This window comes from Gordionus sp. m RMFG-2023, chromosome 3 (genome assembly GCF_954871325.1).
Source record: "Gordionus sp. m RMFG-2023 chromosome 3, tfGorSpeb1-WG-v2, whole genome shotgun sequence".
NCBI lineage: Eukaryota > Metazoa > Nematomorpha > Gordioida > Chordodea > Parachordodidae > Gordionus > Gordionus sp. m RMFG-2023.
In genome coordinates this window covers 21,430,666-21,451,812 of record NC_088777.1, presented here as the reverse complement: position 1 = coordinate 21,451,812, position 21,147 = coordinate 21,430,666, and the positions used below count along the sequence as shown (strand labels likewise).

The 21,147-nt window shown below is 26.0% G+C and overlaps 3 long non-coding RNA genes across 3 annotated transcripts; 2 read left to right on the top strand and 1 right to left on the bottom strand.

Moving 5' to 3' along the window:
- Positions 1–16,187: 16,187 nt before the first annotated feature.
- LOC135927151 (uncharacterized) lies at positions 16,188–17,680 on the top strand. The gene is made up of 4 exons (XR_010571962.1): positions 16,188–16,254; positions 16,300–16,541; positions 16,850–17,004; positions 17,578–17,680. It is a non-coding gene; the product is annotated as an uncharacterized LOC135927151 (long non-coding RNA).
- A 371-nt stretch (positions 17,681–18,051) lies between these two features.
- Positions 18,052–19,480, bottom strand: LOC135926476 (uncharacterized). The gene is made up of 3 exons (XR_010571888.1): positions 19,125–19,480; positions 18,643–18,845; positions 18,052–18,554 (listed from the first exon to the last, which is right to left on the bottom strand). It is a non-coding gene; the product is annotated as an uncharacterized LOC135926476 (long non-coding RNA).
- LOC135926475 (uncharacterized) lies at positions 19,439–20,882 on the top strand. The gene is made up of 6 exons (XR_010571887.1): positions 19,439–19,496; positions 19,714–19,776; positions 19,819–20,098; positions 20,192–20,327; positions 20,383–20,509; positions 20,857–20,882. It is a non-coding gene; the product is annotated as an uncharacterized LOC135926475 (long non-coding RNA).
- The last annotated feature ends 265 nt before the right edge of the window (positions 20,883–21,147 follow it).

Below are 21,147 nucleotides of genomic sequence, written 5' to 3'. Positions count from 1 at the left end.
GGTTCTTAAAAAAATTGTAAGAGAGTATTTATGTTTGAGCTATTTGAGTTATTAGTGTAATTGGGGAGTTGTCAAATTGCTAGACTTTTAAAATAATTATAAAATAATTATATGAAAAGTATTATTTAATAGTTAAACCAAATTGTAAGTGGATAATACAGCAAATAGGAGTAATGTTATAGAAGTAGAGTATATATAATAATATTAATGAAATAATAAGACTTATCTTTTTCCTTATCTTGGAATGGAATTTATTGAATAGATATATCTTATATAAGATTATCGAATTCAACTTTCAAAACATAAGTTAGTCAGCTTATTGTTACCATGAATCATGAGGAAAATAATTAGGCATTTGTTTATTGTGAATAGTTGCTTTTTTTCCTTCTCTAATATTTAAATTTGAAATATCTGATACAATCTTTGTTTAATCCAGAGTTGTACAAAAGATCTTCTTTGAAGATTTTTGAGCGAGATCTAGCTCAAAAATTTGAGCAAGATCTTTGAAGATCGTAAAATTTGAAGATCTTTTATTTATAAAAAAATTTGAGCAACGATCTTAAAAGATCTAGATCTTTGAAGATCGTAAAATTTGAAGATCTTTTATTTTTTAAAAATTTTGTGTACGATCAACGATCTTCAAAGATCTTCATGATATTTATTTTTTTACCCCTTTATCCAGATGTTTTTCAATTTTATTAATATAATATTTCTTTTATGTTTTATACCTCTCCTCCTGCCTTGGTGAAAGAAAAAAATAAATTTTTTTTAAAAAAAAAATATTGACACAGCATGTTTCTAAAATTTTTGATGGCTTTATTATTAGATTGCAAAATAAAGAGTGCCTACAAGAATATTTATTTTGATTGATATAAGAGTTAGTGAAATAATTTTTAAAAAATATTTAAAAATTTATTGAAAAGCTTCCTTTTCTTCCAAAATTTTTAAAAAAAAATAAAATTATAACTGTTTCCAATGAGAGTGTAGGTAGTGTTGCATATTATATAATAGTAAAGATGTGCTAAACCCATATTTTAAAAAAATTGGGTTTGGGCTTTGTCGGTTCTAAAAAAAATTTTTAAAAATTCCGGCAAGGTCGGGTAGTGCCTTGGAAATTTTTTAAAATAAATATAAATATATGAATAATTATAAAACATTAATTTTTGCTGGCTGTGCTGGTAATTTTTTTAATCGGGTTCGAGCCGGAAAACATTTTTTAAAAATTTTGGGTTGCGCTTGAAAAATTAAGCCCTATGCAGATCACTATAATACATTATTATAATATATTTTCCTCTCGCTAATTAATAAGTAATTACTATGTTTAAGATAACACATTTGCATTTTATATATCCAGTAATAAATTTTTATTTCATTTTTTTTTATATTTTTAAATCAAAATATAAATCTTTTTTTTTGTGAGTTTTAAAAATAATTTCCGGTATTGAAAAAAAGGAATCAAAAAAACAGACCGGTCTATGGGTCTTGGAAACTTTCTTAGAAAGTGTGTCAGCATACCCTGGCTTAATAAATTAGTATCGCTATGCCAATTCCCCTTACTACTAGTTCAGAATGAGGTGCTAACTTTCTTTTAATTTCATCGCTATTTTTTAATATTGATTTTTTAAATAATTTTAGAAGTGTATCTATTGGACATATATATTTGATAACATTAGTTCCTAAATTTGATTGAGATAATTAGAATACTTTTGGATATTCGTATTATTTAAGGGGGGGGGGGGATGTGCCTATTCTAAAGTCAAAATATAGTATAATTTATAATATCAATTTATACTTTTTATCTTTTATTAATTAATAAAGTTTAATAATTATTATTAAGGATAATTTATCTTAATGAGGGTCTGAACCCCGGGTCTGTGCTCAGAGCTGGTTTGGTCGATTTTTTAGACCCAAACCCCGGGTCTGGTTTTATACAACCAACCAATTAACAACACTTTAATATTAAGTAAAAGTCATGCTTTTACTATTTACAACGATATAAAAGCAAGTTGCGATTTTAAAAATAAAAGTAAAACAAAATTAACACTTTCCCAAGATGTCTAGGAAATGTCATAAAAACCACCAATAAAATCAGAATGATATGATATATTTGTCATTAGTTATTTTTTAAAATAGTTTACCAAAGAATTTTTTCTTCTAAGAGATATACTTCAAAATTTATGAATAATTTACCTCTTATTTGATAATTAATTTTTTTTACTTTATATACTCTAACTCAACGCATTTTTAAATCTTTCTATTTCTTTTAAAAATATTTTAAAAACGGCAAATCCAGTCAATTATATAGATGGCACAAAAGTTTGGACATCTATCAGCGAATTGGCGAGGTTTAGGTTAAGTTATATTAATAATAGCATGCCGAGCCAAAGTGTTTATCAAATTCGTATATACTATAATTATATTTTTGTGTATTATATTTTGATGTTTATAAAATGAGATTATTGTACATTTTTAAAAAATTTTAATAAAATTTTAATATTAGATTGAAGAAATAATTTAAATATTTTTTATAAGCATTTCTAATTCTAAAAATCGGACGTTTTTGGCCAATTTGTTTGGATAACGTTATATGAAATCAATAGGTTTTATTTCGTTTATTTTCTGTAAATTGTTATATGCTAATGAAAATTAGTTTCCTTATAAGTGTCATCTTGAAACATTATATCTGTTTATAATTTTTTTTGCAAAAAATTATATATTTTTTTTATAAGCTTTAGCAAAATTTTCGAATCGAATCGAATATTCGACGAATCGAAACGAATATTGATTTTATTATTCGTACGAATACTAATAACGCAATTATTCGATTCGTATTTTCGAATCAAATACGAATAATAGTATTATTCGATTCAATTTGTTTTTTTGTAGGCCTACTTAAAACAAGTATGTGTCGAAAGTAAAATTAATTTTGATTTTTTTCAGTATTTCAAAAGTTTAAGCCTTACATCCTATATATATAAATATTTTATTTTGTGTTTAAATTAATTGTCATTTTAAAATTAGTATCCCTTCACCTTGTAAAAATAAAATTTCATTAAAATAATTTTTTTTATTTATTCAAATAAAAAGTAAGACATGATATAAAATTTTTAATTACAAATATTCAAATAAATATTTTATATAAATAAAAATCAAAATATAACGTTGTTTAATAAATTTTTATTAAGCTTGATTAATAAAATATCGTTTAAAGTAGATTTGTCCAATCTGGTTCGTAAAGGCGTTACGATCAATCCTAGGGCACTGAAGGATCTTTCAACCGACACTTGAGAACAAGGAGCAGCTAGAACTACTCGAGAGAGGGTATATAATTCAGGATCTTGATATTTTTTGGATTGCCAATACTGCAAAATATTTTGATCAGATGGCAATTTTTGGCCATATATTAAGCCATTTATTTTGGTCTTCATATCGATACTTTCAATATTTTGGTATATTGGAGCATTCGCGCTTTCTCGCTCCAAATATAAATCCAGCCTGGTTTTTTTAGAACTGATAGGAATAACAGGAGAGCCATTCAGAGATTGATTGTCTTTTGGCTTATTAAAGATTTGAATTTGTCTCCACGTAGACATCAGATGGTCCTAAAATAAATTTTTTTATATTTAATTTAAAGTCAAATATTATAAATTTACCCTAGCCTGTAATTTATCGTATTCAGATGGATAGATTCCATTTTGATGGGATCCATGTAGATCCCACTTCTAAACACATTATTATCGAATAAATATTTCTGACGGTTATCCAAACATTTTATCAAATCATTAGAGAATTCGTTATTGATTTCCTCTAAATCTAATTTGCATTCCAGCCAGAGTTTAAAAAAATCCCCTATGGTACAAGATTTTTCTTGTAATTTTATTGTACATGTATTAGCCGGCGATAATACTGTGAGATATGTTTGAATTCTATCCCACAGTCGCGAATTAATAAATGTTTCAGAATATATTTGCCCCATTTTAATGTAAAAAATTATATTATCATTCAGATTTTTTAGCATTCTATAGGTGCTATTCCACCTAGTGACAGTGTCCAACACTGGTTTATTAACTTTTTCTAGTGTATATAAATTTTTATATTTTTGTGATTTAAATAATTTAAGAATCGATCTTATTTCATCTAGGTCCTCCTTAATAAATTTTTTTATAAAATCATTAACCCCTAATTGAATTGTATGGGCACAACAACGCACACAAATCAGCCCAAATGATTTTCTTAGATCATTTATTAAATTTTCCAAGTCATCATTTATTTCATCTTCATCATCGTGTTAAAGATCATCTTGATTTTGATTATGTATAATATACTCCTCAGACGAATCACTATCATTTATATTTGAAATAGGGCTGTCATTTGCCTGGGCGATCTCTTTATCATTTAGAGAATCGTTAATTATTTGCGATGATGACTCATTATCATTCATTTGGGACAAATTTTCTGAGAAGGCATCTTCATAAAGATCAAGATGAGTAATTAGCTGTTCTTCGGCTATCATTTCAACGGTTTTAACCATATTAGCACCATTGTCAACTGTTATACTGTATATTTGGCTCAAACATATATTATACTGTTTTAATAAATTATCTATTTCTTCCTTTAAATTAGACGCCGTGTGCGCCTTTACAATTTCTAACATACCCAAAGTTCGAATTTCGATCTTATCATCCATAATAAATTGGGCATTAACCCCCAACACTGATTTTTTAAATCTTGTGGCAGTATCTATCTTCAAAGAAATGAGCTTATTTTTTAGTTGTTGCATTATCTGGCATCTTATTTCTGACGCAGCATATTTTATTTTATCAATTACGATATGTTTGTTTATAGTCATATTCAACGATTGGACTATTGGATCTAATAATAGCCTGAATGATTCATATGTTACTAAATTAATTGGCAAGTTGTTAATGGCAATTAATCCCACAACCGATTCGTAAACCTAATTTATTTTTTAAAAAAATAATAAGATATTTAAAATTAATAATTATTTTAGAACCCTGCAAAATTCAACTTTCAGGTCAAATCAGATTCAAAAATACCTTTTATATTTTATTTGGTAATCAATCAGATAGATTTTTATAGAATAAATGAAAATTATAGTTTTAATTCAATTTAAAATTGAAAAAAATAGTGAAAACAAATTTTTTCCTAGAAAGAGGGATATTATATCGATAATCTACTTTTTATCTAGATTTCAATAATTAATATTAATTAACCATATTATATTTACCAGAGACCTGCAGGCCCGGCCCTAAGCTTGGGCCGTATTTTAATTTTTTTAAATATACCCGGGCCGGGCCAGAAATTTTTTTTTTAAAAAAACCCAAATATATGATATCGCCATTATTAGCCATAAAAATCAAAAATAAATAGAATATATTTTTAAAAAATAAGGGCCGGGCTGAAAATTTTTTTTAAACAAAGCCGGTCCAGGCCGGGTCTGAAAATATAAAATCCGGGCCGGGCCATGCCGAAAATAATTTCTGAAAAAAAATCCGGGCCGGGCCGAAAATTTTTTTAAAATAAAATCCGGGCTGGACCTGGCCGTACAAATTGCACCTCTGCAGGTCTCTAATATATACCATGAAGAGGGGGGGGTATTTCTAACCTAAACGCCACTAAGGTAAAAATGATTTATATAACATTAAATAAGAATAACAGAATACTATTCTGTTCCGTACGTTTATATCAGTCTGAATCCTGGTTAAAAATAACAAAATGGATGTTTTTTATGTTAATTTAATACAATACTATTGATTTTAAAATTTATATCTGATTATAAATTTTTAAAAAAGTATATATCCAAATCAATGATTACAAGGGCTTATTTTATAAATGGTTTTTTTTCCGGGGATTTTTTAATTTTCTAAAAATAATTTAATATTATATAGGTCAAAAAATATGGAAATTATTTTCTTTGGGATTTTTCTTTCAGGGGAATTATTTTCATAGGGAATTTTTTTCAGGGGAGTAATCTTCCGGGGATTTTTCTTCACGGGGAATTATTTTCCTAGATTCCTTAAAAATAAATTAATCCGAGTTAAAAATTATTTTAAAAAATTAAATTCTACGATTTAACAACAAAAAGTTGATTATATTATAATGATTTATTGTTTAATGTATGTAATAAAATACTTTCGATTTGCTCATGACGATTTTAATTGTTTGGGTTGTCTTCTCGTTTGACTGCGAACTTGCTGTTGACGTATCACAAATGTTAACTTCATCTGATTTCAAATTAGCTGCAATATTAGGATGTTGACTTAAAATATGTCTTTTAAGATTAGCTGTAAAATGCAAATATATTTGAATTATAAGGTTATTAAATCATTTTTAAACTAGGTAGGCTGTGTAAAAATAAAACAATTGGAGGTTGTTATAAAAGTATATATATTCGGTATCGAATTAATTTTAATTTCGCTATAAATCATTTGTTAACTAGGTTTGGTGAATGACTATAAAAATAGAAGAAAATTATAAGCCTCTTTTTAATTGTCCTTTAATTCATAAGATTTTGTTTGATTAACTAATGAGAGTTGGGCGAAAACAACGGACTAGGAAAAAAAATTACTTGTGAAGATATTTTTCTACAGGTATAGCCAGAAATTTGCAAAAATTTTAAATTGGCCAAAGTCTTTATTAGCTTAAATATAGATTACGTTACACACCCTAATTGTTCTAAAATTTAAATGACGAAAATATAAAAATTTGGTAGTTGTAACTTTAATTAAAAAGAAGAACCAATAATAAAAAGAAGAACCAATAATAAAAATAAAATATATTTAAAATATCTTACATGGAATTGATTTGAGCTTTTTATGCCATGAGCTGCATGTCGCAAAAATATTGTCGTTGTCAAATAAAAAAAAATTAGAATTTACAGAATTTTTTTTCATTTATTTTATTTAATAAAGAAAAAAATTTAATTAATGATTAAGTTTACAAGTTTTAATCTTTAAAAAAGTATATATCCAAAAATAAAAAAACGAAACGAAATAATTTTTTTTTTCTTTCAGGCAAGGGGAGGTATAAAAGAAAAGAAATTATAAAAATTGAAAACCATTTGGGCTTTTAATAAAGGGGGATATATTTGGGAGAATCAAGGAATGATTTGAATTGAAATATATACGTGGGTTGAATTATAAAAGATGAGGTACAAAAAAGGTATATGCGCAAGAATTTATTATAATTATATTGAGATGAATTGTAAAATCAGAGATACAAAGAGGTATTTGAAATTTGCGTAAAAGTTTAATATATTGGGATGAAGAAGTATGAGTTGAATTTTAAAAGGAGAGATACTAAAGAGAATATAGGATAATTAATTTGATGTTAATATTGAACTATTTCCCTAAGTTTAAAATAAAGAATCATAATTACAACTGCATTTCGCGACTCGAGTTGGTAGAGTAAAATTAAAATATATAAAATATTTTTAGAATAAAAAAAACTGAATTGACCCATTTTAATTAGTTGGGTCTAGAATTTAACAACCCATAATTATATCAGAAACATGGCTAGGGTATAGACCTAAATATATATTTTCTAGCGGGGTTAGGCCGGGTTTGGGTTCTTTGGAAATTTTATGCAATATGACTTGGGCTGGGCTTAATTTTTTTATTCAAATTTAGCTTATTTTAAGGATATATAATATGACAAATATATCATATCATTCTGATTTTATTGGTGGTTTTTATGACACTTCCTAGACATCTTGGGAAAGTGTTAATTTTGTTTTACTTTTATTTTTAAAATCGCAACTTGCTATTTTATATCGTTGTAAATAGTAAAAGCATGACTTTTACTTAATATTAAAGTGTTGTTAATTGGTTAGTTGTATAAAACCAGACCCGAGGTTTGGGTCTAAAAATCGACCAAACCAGCTCTGAGCACAGACCCGGGGTTCAGACCCTCATTAAGATAAATTATCCTTAATAATAATTATTAAACTTTATTAATTAATAAAAGATAAAAAGTATAAATTGATATTATAAATTATACTATATTTTGACTTTAGAATAGGCACATCCCCCCCCCTTAAATAATACGAATATCCAAAAGTATTCTAATTATCTCAATCAAATTTAGGAACTAATGTTATCAAATATATATGTCCAATAGATACATTTCTAAAATTATTTAAAAAATCAATATTAAAAAATAGCGATGAAATTAAAAGAAAGTTAGCACCTCATTCTGAACTAGTAGTAAGGGGAATTGGCATAGCGATACTAATTTATTAAGCCAGGGTATGCTGACACACTTTCTAAGAAAGTTTCCTAAACTCATAGACCGGTCTGTTTTTTTGATTCCTTTTTTTCAATAACGGAAATTATTTTTAAAACTCACAAAAGATTTATATTTTGATTTAAAAATATAAAAAAAAATGAAATAAAAATTTATTACTGGATATATAAAATGCAAATGTGTTATAATAAACATAGTAATTACTTATTAATTAGCGAGAGGAAAATATATTATAATAATGTATTATAGTGATCTGCATAGGGCCTAATTTTTCAAGCCCAACCCAAAATTTTTAAAAAATGTTTCCCGGCTCGAACCCGATTAAAAAAATTTTACAAGCAAGCCAGCAAAAATTAATTTTTTATAATTATTCATATATTTATATTTTTTTTAAAAAATTTCGGAAGAAAAGGAAGCTTTTCAAGAAATTTTTAAATATTTTTTTTACAATTCAAATAAATAAAAATTATTTCACTTTTCAATGATAATATTAAAAACTCTTATATCAATCAAAAAAAATATTATTGTAGGCACTCTTTTTTTAATATTTTGCAATCTAATAATAAAGCCATCAAAAATTTTAGAAACATGCTGTGTCAATATTTTTTTTTTAAAAAAAATTTATTTTTTTCTTCCACCAAGGCAGGAGGAGAGGTATAAAACATAAAAGAAATATTATATTAATAAAATTGAAAAACATCTGGATAAAGGGGTAAAAAAATAAATATCATGAAGATCTTTGAAGATCGTTGATCGCAGCGATCTTCAAAGATCGTTACACAAAATTTTTAAAAAATAAAAGATCTTCAAATTTTACGATCTTCAAAGATCTAGATCTTTTAAGATCGTTGCTCAAATTTTTTTATAAATAAAAGATCTTCAAATTTTGATCTTTGAAGATCTTTTTATTTTGAGCAAATGTACAACTCTGGTTTAATCTAATGTATTCACTAGTTGATTAATAACTTTATCATCTATTATAATTATTTTAAAAATAATTTGTAGATAATCTGAATTTTTTTTTTTTTGTATTCTTCTTCGGTCATTAGTTATGCAACGAAATTTAGTAAGCACGTTTTAGCTTCTGACATTAATTTTTTCATATGACGAGAGAGGGATAAATGAATGTCCACAAAAATATCTAGTCAAGTTGAGAAATATTTCTCACGAATTTGAATTAATGCATTTTTAAAAAAAAAAAATCTATTAAACAATTAAATGAAAAACTTAATATTTTTATAAAATATATTAATAAAGCATATTTAGTATCATATACACCTAACTAAATAATTACCCATCAACCCCGTCATTCTGATTAAATTAAGTTCATTCATTCATTCATTACCACGCCAGAAATTGCACGAAGTGCAATTTCATCACCCACCAGGAGTTATAGCGTGCACCATGTATATTCACTAGTATATAGATCCTATACATGATGTATACCCGTTTTATTATAGTGGACGGTACCACTATGTAGTCAGCTAGCATAGTAAAGAAGAGAGGAGTAAGAAAGAGGGGATCTATTAGTTCCGTTACCGGCAAAATAGTGTTAAGAATTGTAGCTAATATTAATAATAATAATGTACCTGACACCTGGTTAGATTTAAGAGATGGGAAAAAAAAAATTTCTTAATGCTTGGTAAGTATATCCTTGGAAGATAACGCAATGTCTATAGAATCCATGTTATTCACTATTATCATTATTATATTGAGCCTGGAGATTGTTATCATTATCAATATTCACGGTTTTAAGATTATCATTGACTTCATCAAAAATCATAATTCCTATTGCGCCAATACATAAGTTGTCATTAGACTGGGGATAAGAGATTGGAAATAAGGCAGTGTGAGAAAATAGTCTGGTACGTCCACGATTCCTGCTCTAGTTTAAACCATATTTAAGCATGTATTGCAGATGTTCCTTTAAATGTTTCTTGTTTTTGCTGAGTGCAAGAAAATCTATAAACGTAAGATTGATCAAGTCCATGTCCTTCAGACATTTTGCCAGCCAATAGTATTTGGGGATTCTTCGCCTTCCATAATCCGGGGTCCACTCCATGGACGAAAATATCATATTATCTCGTGAATGTCTTAAGCAGTGGCCGAGTAATTCTAATCTCCTCAAAGGAATGAGTCTTTTGATAGGTAGGATGTCGCACCTGTTCCAGAGAGTTGTGTTTGGGGTGTTGTGTGGATAGTAAGTTTTAGTGATTCTTCTTAAGCACTTGTTTATGAAGGTCTGGGATGTGTTGATGTTGCTTTTAGTGTCCTGCCATGTTTCCAACCCGTATGTTAAGATGGGTAGAATTAGGGATTTAAAGAGTCTTATTTTTAGGTTCGTAGATATCTGGTTGGACGACCATAATTTAGTTAGCTGATGATATCGGGATCTGGCCTTGTTGGTCCTCGACTTAGTATCCAAAATGGTGGTGCCTAATGACATTATTCTGGTTCCTAGGTACTTAAAATCCGAGACCGTATCTACCACATTATCCTCAAAGTTAAAGGGGTCGCTGTTATATAGAGGGATATTGGATACAATTAACTTTGTCTTAGAGTAGTTGACTTTCAGTCCGTATCCAAAGCAATTTTTGACAAATAATGACAGCAAGTTTCTTAATTTGTACTCAGAGTTAGCTAATATGCATACATCATCGGCATAGCATAGAAAATTTAGAGAGTTGTGTATGTTATTATCATATTGTTGATTCAGATATCGAGGGTTAAGAGCATGTTCTTGTTTGAAGGATTTATTCAGAATATCGTTCATTATTACATTAAATAACATAGGTGATAAAATGCATCCTTGTTTCAGTCCTCTGTTAGCCTTAAATGGTTGTGATTTTAAGTTCAGATGTTGTGGTATCACGTTATGATTATCGTATATTATTTTTATAAGCGAAATCAGATGTTTATCTATTCCTATGTCCTCCAGTAAGGGCCAGATCTTATGCTGTATGATGGAGTCAAAGGCTTGACTTAGATCAATCATTAGGGCAAATATTGGGGACTTATGCATTCTAGCGTTCTCCAGAATAACCTTAAGCGCCATGGTTTAAAATTAGCGAAATAAAATTTTTGCAGAAAATTATTAAAGTTTTTTTTTAATGATTTTTTAGTTTGTTTATAATAAAACACAATGAAAATAATTAGAAACATGAGAGATATACATGTTTATAAATCTTAACAATACTAATTTATTTTCCAAAAAACAATTAAATCCTATTTCGTATTATTTAAAATTGTTTACAAATTTACATATTTATTTTAAAGGAAAAGCTAAACCCATGTGGGAAACTAGAAGGAGACAAAAATAAAAAATAAAGGGGAAAAATAAATAAATAATAAAGGGAGGGAAAAATCTAAAATGGTGACGAAAAGAATAAAAGTTATGCAAGAAGGGGTAAAACAAAAATTATTAAAAGATGGAGGGCGTAAAATGTAAAAAGTTTATTTTGAAAGGGAAAAACAAAAACCATGTGGAAACTAGAAATAAATAAAATAAAATAAAAAGTAAAAATAAGTCATAAAAAGGGAGGGAAAAATTTCAAAATGGAGGTGGAAGAATAATAAGTTATCCAAGGGGTAAGAAACAAATTATTAAAAGATGGACGATAAATTATAGAAAAGTATTAAAGGATAAGGGGGATAAAAAATATTTAATAGTCAATAAGAAAATAACCTAAGTAAAAGGAGATTTATAAAAATTCAAGATTTTATAAAGGTTGACCAGGGAAGTAAATTTATGTTTAAGGGTTTATTGCCTAAGGAAAGACTAGAAATTAGTCAGGTGCATGGTAAACTGATCCTAAATTTGTGTTTTATATTGTTGCTATGATTATATGTTAAGATTGAAGGTTTCAAAGTGTTTAAGTATAAGGGGATGTAGACAAAACTTGTCTCAAAACAATTATAAATAATATAATTCCTAGTATAAAAGTTTAAAACTACTAACATGTTTTATATTATTGCTATGATTATATGTTAAGGTTAAAGTTTCAAATCGTTTAAGTATAAGGGGATGTAGAGTTTAAAACTACTAACATGTTTTATGTTATTGCTATGATTATTGTTAAGGTTAAAGTTTTAAATTGTTTAAGTATAAGGGGATGTAGACAAAACTTGTCTCAATGCTATGTAAATAAAGTAATTTCTAGTATAAAGTTTAATCTACTGACACAAAAGCTAATTATTGTATTAATCTTAAGTGAATTTAATTCCTTCCCATCATAAATATGAGAAATATATACATGAGAGATAAAAATAATATACATAAATGGATAAAGCATAGGTATATATATGTAAGAGGTATATACAGGAAAAAATATACATGAAAATAAAGCATAAATCTGAAAATAAATAAAGTATATACAAGAAATAAGTAAATAAGCATAAATATGAAAATAAATAAAGTATATATAAGAAATAAGTAAATAAACATAAATATGAAAAATGAATAAAGTATATTGAAAAAATAAGTAATTATAAGAAATAAGTAAATACTAACCTGAGACATCAAGAAAAAAAGTTTGATAACCTGACTCTTGTTCCATCATATTCAAAAGAGTTGTACTGAACATTACATTGTCTCCTGTTAATATCCCCTTTCATAATCATTTGGTATTTAATATCAATCCTAAAAAACAGAAAATTCTATCTATACATTAAGTAATACTATTTTCCAGACACATCCATTTGTAAAGATCATATCATTCTCATATATATTATTATTTGCTCTTCTCTACTTGTAATGTTTACGACTATCAAATTGCCCGATTTGAAAAAGCTTCGACATCCATTTTTGAAAAAATTATTTTCCTACTAAGCTGTCGATTAAATTAAGTTAATTTTATAAAAAAAAGTTTCATATATATATACAAATATATATTAAAGGGGGGGGCTCAATGGAAAGAACGTTTGCCTTCCGAACGATAGGTCGCCAGTTCGAATCCCGGTTTTGCCATAAAAAATTTTTAAAAAAAAATTTTAACATTAGCGAGATAATAATAGCCCTCGATTTATTTAACATTAAGATGATAGGAAAGTTGATAGAAAAAAAAAATTTTAACATTATTAGGAGATAGGAAAGTGAAAAAATTAACGTTACGATGATAGGAAAGTTGATAGAAAAAAAATTAACATTACCAAGATACGAAAACGTTCATTTCTTGATTACGGCTATTATATATATAGATAATACATACTTTTAATAATTTTATATATTTTTTTATTATATTTTTTTCTAGGAATTTAATAAATTAATCTTAAAGTTTGATATATCATGTTATATATCTCTTAAAAAATTTTCTCTATGTAGGGGAGACCGGGGTAAAGCGATTGACGGGGTAACAATGTTAACACGAATAACTTTTAAACCCTTGAGCACAAAGATTATAAATTTGGTGTGAAGATGAATTTTTATATTTAATAATTTCTTACCTATGTTCATCTTTTAAAAAACTTACCTGGTTTTATCTATTTTGTCAAAATGTTTTTTACCCAAAAAATATAAAAATCATTCTCCAGTATATTTTGCTTTTACTAAAATATACATATCCTCAAGATTCAAAATTTGGCACACATGTTCCTTAATGTAATGTATTAGTTATAAAATAAAATTTATCCGACATCTATAGCTATACTAGAAGCCACGCAATAACGATGTTTATAATATATGTCACCTTGGGGTAAAGCTGTTATGGGTCGGTTAAAATATATAATTCAGTAACACCAAATAATAAAAAAAAGTATATTTTAACAACTTTGTATAATTCTTTATAAATTTGATATCTTTCTTTTATATATAAAATATTTTTAAATATAAAATCGGCTCAGGATTCGGCTCGGGAGTCGTCTCAAACGGCTGATTGAGCTGCTCAATGCTGAGCCGTTTATTACGACTAAAAACTCGACTCGAGTGGCGGCTTAGCCGTTTAACAACACTAGCTACACAATGGTATAGGTTTCGGTAATTGATCCTCAAATCGTTCCGCCAGCTTCAAAATTTCACACTTTCCTTATTTTGCTTATAACTCATGCATTGATTCCGCTGATGCTTGGTTTGAAGATCAATTAGGACTCTAAATATTGGCATAGGTTTTGTTAATTGATCCTCACATCGTTCCACCAACTTCACGGACCTAAAATAAGAAGTATATAGGTCGATAGAGAATGATTTGTATCATTTTCAGTTTGATTTGTACCATTACCGTTTACCAGCTATTAACCATTTCCAAAAATAAAAACACTCATAATAAAATTTTTTAAATTTCTTAATGAACAACGATAGAAAATATCTTTCTCTTCCTATTAATGCTTCAAATTTATTTTTATCTCAATTATTTATTTCGGAAATCAAATTTTAAACTTAGATTAGAGCGTGAAGTTAGCTTCCTTATTTTGCAATTTTGGCATTTTTCAATTTTTAAAACTGGATCAAATTGTACTGTTTCAAACTCGATTTGTATCGCCCCTTCCCTCACATCTATTGTTAAAATTGTCTTTTCACTTGTTTAAATGTTGTATAGTTTTTATGAAGAAGATATTTTTACTAAAACAATTTTAGAGTATTATAGCTCAGTTTGATTTTAATAATTCTATTTACAAATGTATAAATGTTATGACCTTGGAGCAAATACAATCAATTGATGTATTTTGTAAGTTTTTGTAATTAGATAAATATATTGAAAACTGCAAGATATTGATATCTTGTTTGAGGGGATTTTATGCTCTCTATTTTTTATTATTTTCCAAAATATAAGGTCTAAATCCAAAGGTATAGGAGATATGGGTATAATTTTTTCGTAATATTAATCCCCACGCTTAAAAATATGCGAATTGTATTCTCTTTGAAAAATATTACAAAACGTTACTGACTTTGTTATTATATATATGTCAAGATTGGTATATTTTTTAATATTTTGTTGTATATATATTTTTTTAAGCTTCTTTATAATTTTATTACGCGCAATAATATTGGTTTGATAACATCGGCGCACTTGTTTGAATTTAGATTATAAGATTCAGGATTTGTCGTGATATTTTAGAGAATTGTTTTTTATTTATAAGATACAAAAAGACCGTTTTTAGGCATAAATATTGTAATTAGCCGAGTTTAAAATTACTAATCAACTATATTATTTATTTTTTAATTTTATATGTACTTATTTTAATTTAATAAAAATTATTCGTGAAATTGCTTAAAATGGATATTCTAGAAGGGCACAAGCAATAGTTGGTTAAGTGACTGAAAAGGTAAAATTTTATTCCTATATTAATATTTATTTAGTTTAAAAAATCTTAACGTTTGTTAAGGGCAGTGGGTTAGCTGTTGTATTGAAGTGTATATTTGTTAAGAGCACAGGGGTTTGTGGAGTAATTTTTTTGCGAAAATATGCTGGAGTACCGGTGTAACGTTTTAGATGAACTCCCGATTTAAATAGATTCTAATTTAGTGATATTGGCATTTATGACTGACATGTTAAGATTTAACCTTATTTATTTTAGTGATATTGACATATTTGATTGAAGTGGGAGTACGTATAAATCAGATTTATGAAGAATCTATCAAGATCAATTGTAAATATTTCTGTCTTACAAATTTTGCAAAGTAGATATCTTTCTAATATCTTAATTTAATCAATTTTAGATAAAGTATATTAAATGGCATAAAAACCTATTATTCTACCAATACTCAACTTTGCAAAGTAAATGATTGTAAATTTTTCTAATAATAAATTTTAGCAATTTTAATAGAATATTTAATTATTTTGAGTATACCTACTATATCAAGATCAATTGTAAATATTGCTGGGCTACAAATTTTGCAAAGTAGTAAATAATATATCCTTCTAATATCTTAAGTAAATGACTGTAAATTTTTCTAATAATAAATTTTAGCAATTTTAATAGAATATTTAATTATTTTGAGTATACCTACTATATCAAGATCAATTGTAAATATTGCTGGGCTACAAATTTTGCAAAGTAATAAATAATATATCCTTCTAATATCTTAGGCTGCTTTCATAGTGGAGACGGATCCGATTTTTACATCCGTTCCGTCAAAAGTCAATCTCATTAAAAATGATATATACGTTCATAGTGCGTCCGTTCCGATACCTTCCGTCTTGAAAACGGATCCGGCAAATTTTGAAGTCAAAACATTTTGACTTTTTGATCCGGCAAATTTTATAAAGCGTTATAACGTTACTTATAATTTTTTTATAGTTATAAATTATGGATAAATCTAGGTTTACAATTTGGTGAATCAGGTATTAAAACTTTATAAATATAACATAGAATTTTTTAAATAGTTAGGTGATGAGTTAAATTTTACTCTTCCATTTGTCTTCTCTATTTGTAACATACCTTGTTAAAAAACTAAGCTTATTTATCATAACTAAATAGAATTTTATTTTAATTCTAATATTCAAACATCATAATACATATATACATTAAACTAATAGAATTTTTTGAATTAATTATAATAGCATTTTATCATAACTATTCCATTTATCTTCTCTTTTACTCTACCTTGTTAAAAATAACTAAATATAATTTTTTATTTCTAATAATTTAGCTTGTTCATGTTAAAAATGAAAATTAATGTGTTAGATTTAATTGAAGCTGTAAGAGGATCTAAATTTATATATGATAAATTTGATGAAAGTTACAAGGATTCACGCAAAAAATCAGAATTTTGGATAAATTTAGACCTACAATTTGGTGAATCAGGTATTAAAACTTTATAAATATAACATAAATTTTTTTGAATATATTTTATTAATTAAATTGAACACTTTCAATAATTATATATATATTTAGAATTGATCAAACAATATGATCATTCATTACCTCTGTTTTATATTTTTTAGGTGATGAGTTAAATTTATTGTATTAATATATCTCATCTAAGTATTAAGATAAAAAGATTAAGCTTACTATTTAATTCTTAAATTTGGTATTACAATGTTAATCAATATCTTTGAAAAATTATTTAGGAGCAAACTTAATTTTTTTAATTAAATTAAATACTATCAATAATTGAGCAAACAATATGATCATTCATTACCTCTGTTTTATATTTTTAGGTGATTTTGCTAAATTTATTGTATTAATATATCTCATCTAAGTATTTAGATAAAAAGATTAAGCTTACTATTTAATTCTTAAATTTGGTATTAAAATGTTAATCAATATCTTTGAAAAATTATTTAGGAGCAAACTTAATTTTTTAAATTAAATTAAATACTATCAATAATTGAGCAAACAATATGATCATTCATTACCTTTGTTTTATATTTTTAGGTGATTTTGCTAAATTTATAGATGAAGAATTGTCATCTTTACCACAGGATCACAAAGATAAAGTGAAAATGAACATTATGCAAATGATTTTTTTATATAAAAGTCAATTAAAAAAATAAATTATATATTTTTTAATATTTATATTTTTAAATAAATATATTATAATTGTTAAACATATTATAATTTTTTTATTACAAAATAATAAATATTTGCTTTGTGCTTTTTAAACTTAGCCTGACCTATAATTATATCATTTTAAGTACCATATCAGGAAAGGTTTGATAAAAATAAATTTGATTAGTCAAGGCTTACTAAGTAGGCAAGATATTTACACTCAGGATCCTTTTCTTATATAAGCTTCTTTAAAAAAATGTCACATTCAAAAATCAGTAGTAATACAGACCTCAGTATCAATTTCTAATAAATCTTATTACCCATTCACCAAGTATTTAAATTTAATAAAATAGCTGATAATATTTATTTACATGTATAAATTTTTTTTAAGAATATATTAAACAAAAACATGGGAAATTGGTACAAAATAATTATTTTATGAACAAGTTCTTGTATTTTTATAAAAAGAAAATATATACCAAAAAAATATAAAGAAATTTAATACATATAAAATCAAAATATTGAAAAAATAAATATTAATTTAATATATTAGTTTGCCAGGGCAAATGTCTATTATTAAAATAATTGCTAAATAAGTTTCTTATATTTTTATTTTTATCAGAACTATTTTTAATACTCTGTTGGTTCCATAAAGGATAATTTGAACCAACAAGATCAAAACTTATTATATTTAAATTTTCTTTCATTTTGGCTTCCATAAGTGCCAACATCTATAACCATAAATTTGCCATTATGATCCACCAATGCTTGAAGGATTATTGAAAATCCATGCTTGTAATTATAAAATTGGGTTCAAGAATATGGAGACTTTTTTGTTTTACAATGTTTCCCATCAATGGCACCTTATAAAATATTAACATAATAATATAGTATGAAATAATAAAATAAAAAATATAATTATCTTTTGTTTGATATAAATAAAATTTAAACCTATACAGTTTGGGAAGTTCCACCTTTCATCAAAGCCCTTAGCAACTTCCTCAAACATCTCCAATGTTGGGACCTTCATATGGATGGGTTGAATAATATCCCATATAGCTTTTGTATTTTCTCCTATTATTAGTTTTATAGTTGATACCCCAAGTTTATGAGAATATGACAAGGTGACATATGAATTACCAGTTGCTAGGTATCTAGATCAAATGAAGTATCAAGAAATTAGCATAAAAATGATTTTTAAATGCCTAATTATTATAATATTATTAAATGTTATATTAATTATTGTAAATATTCATTCTTATTATATGTAATATTAGGGTTATATCTCAATATTAATTATAAAATTAATTTAATATATATATATATATAATAAACTAATTTTAATAAATTTATATAGTTTTCTTTTTTGTAATTTTATTTTTAATAAGATCTATTTTTTAAAGTGAAAATACTATATATAAAAATATACTCACTTTTTTCATACACATGTAATTATAAAACTTGAGGTCATCTATAAGTAATTTTGGCAGCAAAGTAAAATATGCTCCCTCCTTCCTCCTTTTTGAATTTACTATATTTTTTTCTTTCTTGAATAAGAGATCATATATCATATATAATTTAAATAGAGAATATTGGTTCATTTTAAAAAATAAAATAATGTCTAATCTGTTTTAAGTTGAAACGTTAAAAAAAAATCACTATGAAAGCCTTGTCGGACGCCGTCAAATCAGATGTTTTGACGTGAAATCGGATCCGTCTCCACTATGAAACTGCTTTTTAATTTTAGATAAAGTATATTAAATGGCATAAAAACCTATTATTCTACCAATACTCAACTTTGCAAAGTAAATGATTGTAAATTTTTCTAATAATAAATTTTAGCAATTTTAATAGAATATTTATTTATTTTAAGTATACCCTATAAGATAAATTTCAGTTTGCAAACAAAATGATTGCCTAAATACACTGAAATATTCTTTATTTTCATTGAATACTATAAATTAAATTTTTGGATATGTTTTTGGGTCATTTATTATATATATTATTTTTTTATTCATTCAGTTGTATTTGATACCAAAATTATCCTTTGTTTCTCCAATCAAATGACGAAAGACGATAAATCAAGTAAATAAATTTTGTTTAGTATATTTCTATTCATTTTAATAGAATTCGATGAGATACAGGATTATATCCTTTACCAAAAATATCCATCATCTATGTCTTCCAATAAAGGCTTAAGACGCAATCTGCGAGTTCAGGCCTCGAGATATAAAATTTGTAAGGGTAAAATGCATCACCATTCTCATAATGGTTAAGTTGTTTTGGACCTTGACCGAAGAATTCAACTTCTTCAAATGGTTCACAGTGGATGTGATACTATTGTGTCAGCAATATCTCTTGCTGCCCATTTTGGCATCACCAAGACTTACAGCAAATTGGCTGATAGGTAAAATATATAAAAATTATAATATTATATGATCAATAATATATTTTTAAATATAATACACAATAATAAATTGTTTCACCATTTTTATAATAGTGAAACAATTTTAGATTGTAACAGAAGAGTTTAACTTCTTTAAGAAGTTATAGTGGAGTGGATGTGATACTAATGAGGCAAAATCTTTAGCTGATTATTTTGGTATCACCAAGACTCACAGCAACTTGACTAGTAGGTAAAATATTTCTGCATAATAAATCTATTTATTATATCGTGTATTATATTTTTAGCTTCTGGTGGCCAAATATGAAATTGGATGTGGTTAATTTTGTAAAATGTTGTGATATTTGCCAGCGTAGCAACACAAGATTTGACAAAACTAACAATGAGTTGCATTCAATTCCTATTCCAACAAAGGTATTAAAGTTGATTACATAACAAATTTTTAATTTGAAAATTTTTATAATTTGGTCATTATAATTGTTTCTAATTTTTGTTTATGTATTTTATATTTTTCATTGTAGCCTTATTAATGGTCTGTCTATTATAGCTTATATGTATGTGGCACTTGTTTTTATTAGTTATGTTGGTTTCATATATTGAACCATTTAAATTTTATTGAATTTTTTTACAAGAAATATATCATATATTCATTTTTAGTTTCTTTAAGGTTAATATAACATTCCAAAATAAAAATATAATTTGCATATAATCTACTAATTAAAACTTATAATCTGAAAATATAATAAATAAAATTAATATAGTCCCCTTCAATCTCAGGTAAAAATTGATATATATATCATAATTGTTTTCATTTTCCGATCAAGAAAAGATATCCAAAAAATGATAATGGTGTAATGGGAGATAATTTTTCTACCGAGCGGATTATTGGTGATGGAAATTGTCTCTTCAGGTATACATATTTAAAATAAATTATTGTTAATCATTATTGTAGATGTATAAACAAAGAAGTTTGTGATGACGAATGCCACTACGATTTTCTGAGACAGCAATGCATTCTCTTTATGAGAAGCAAGGATATTGTTGAGCAGATG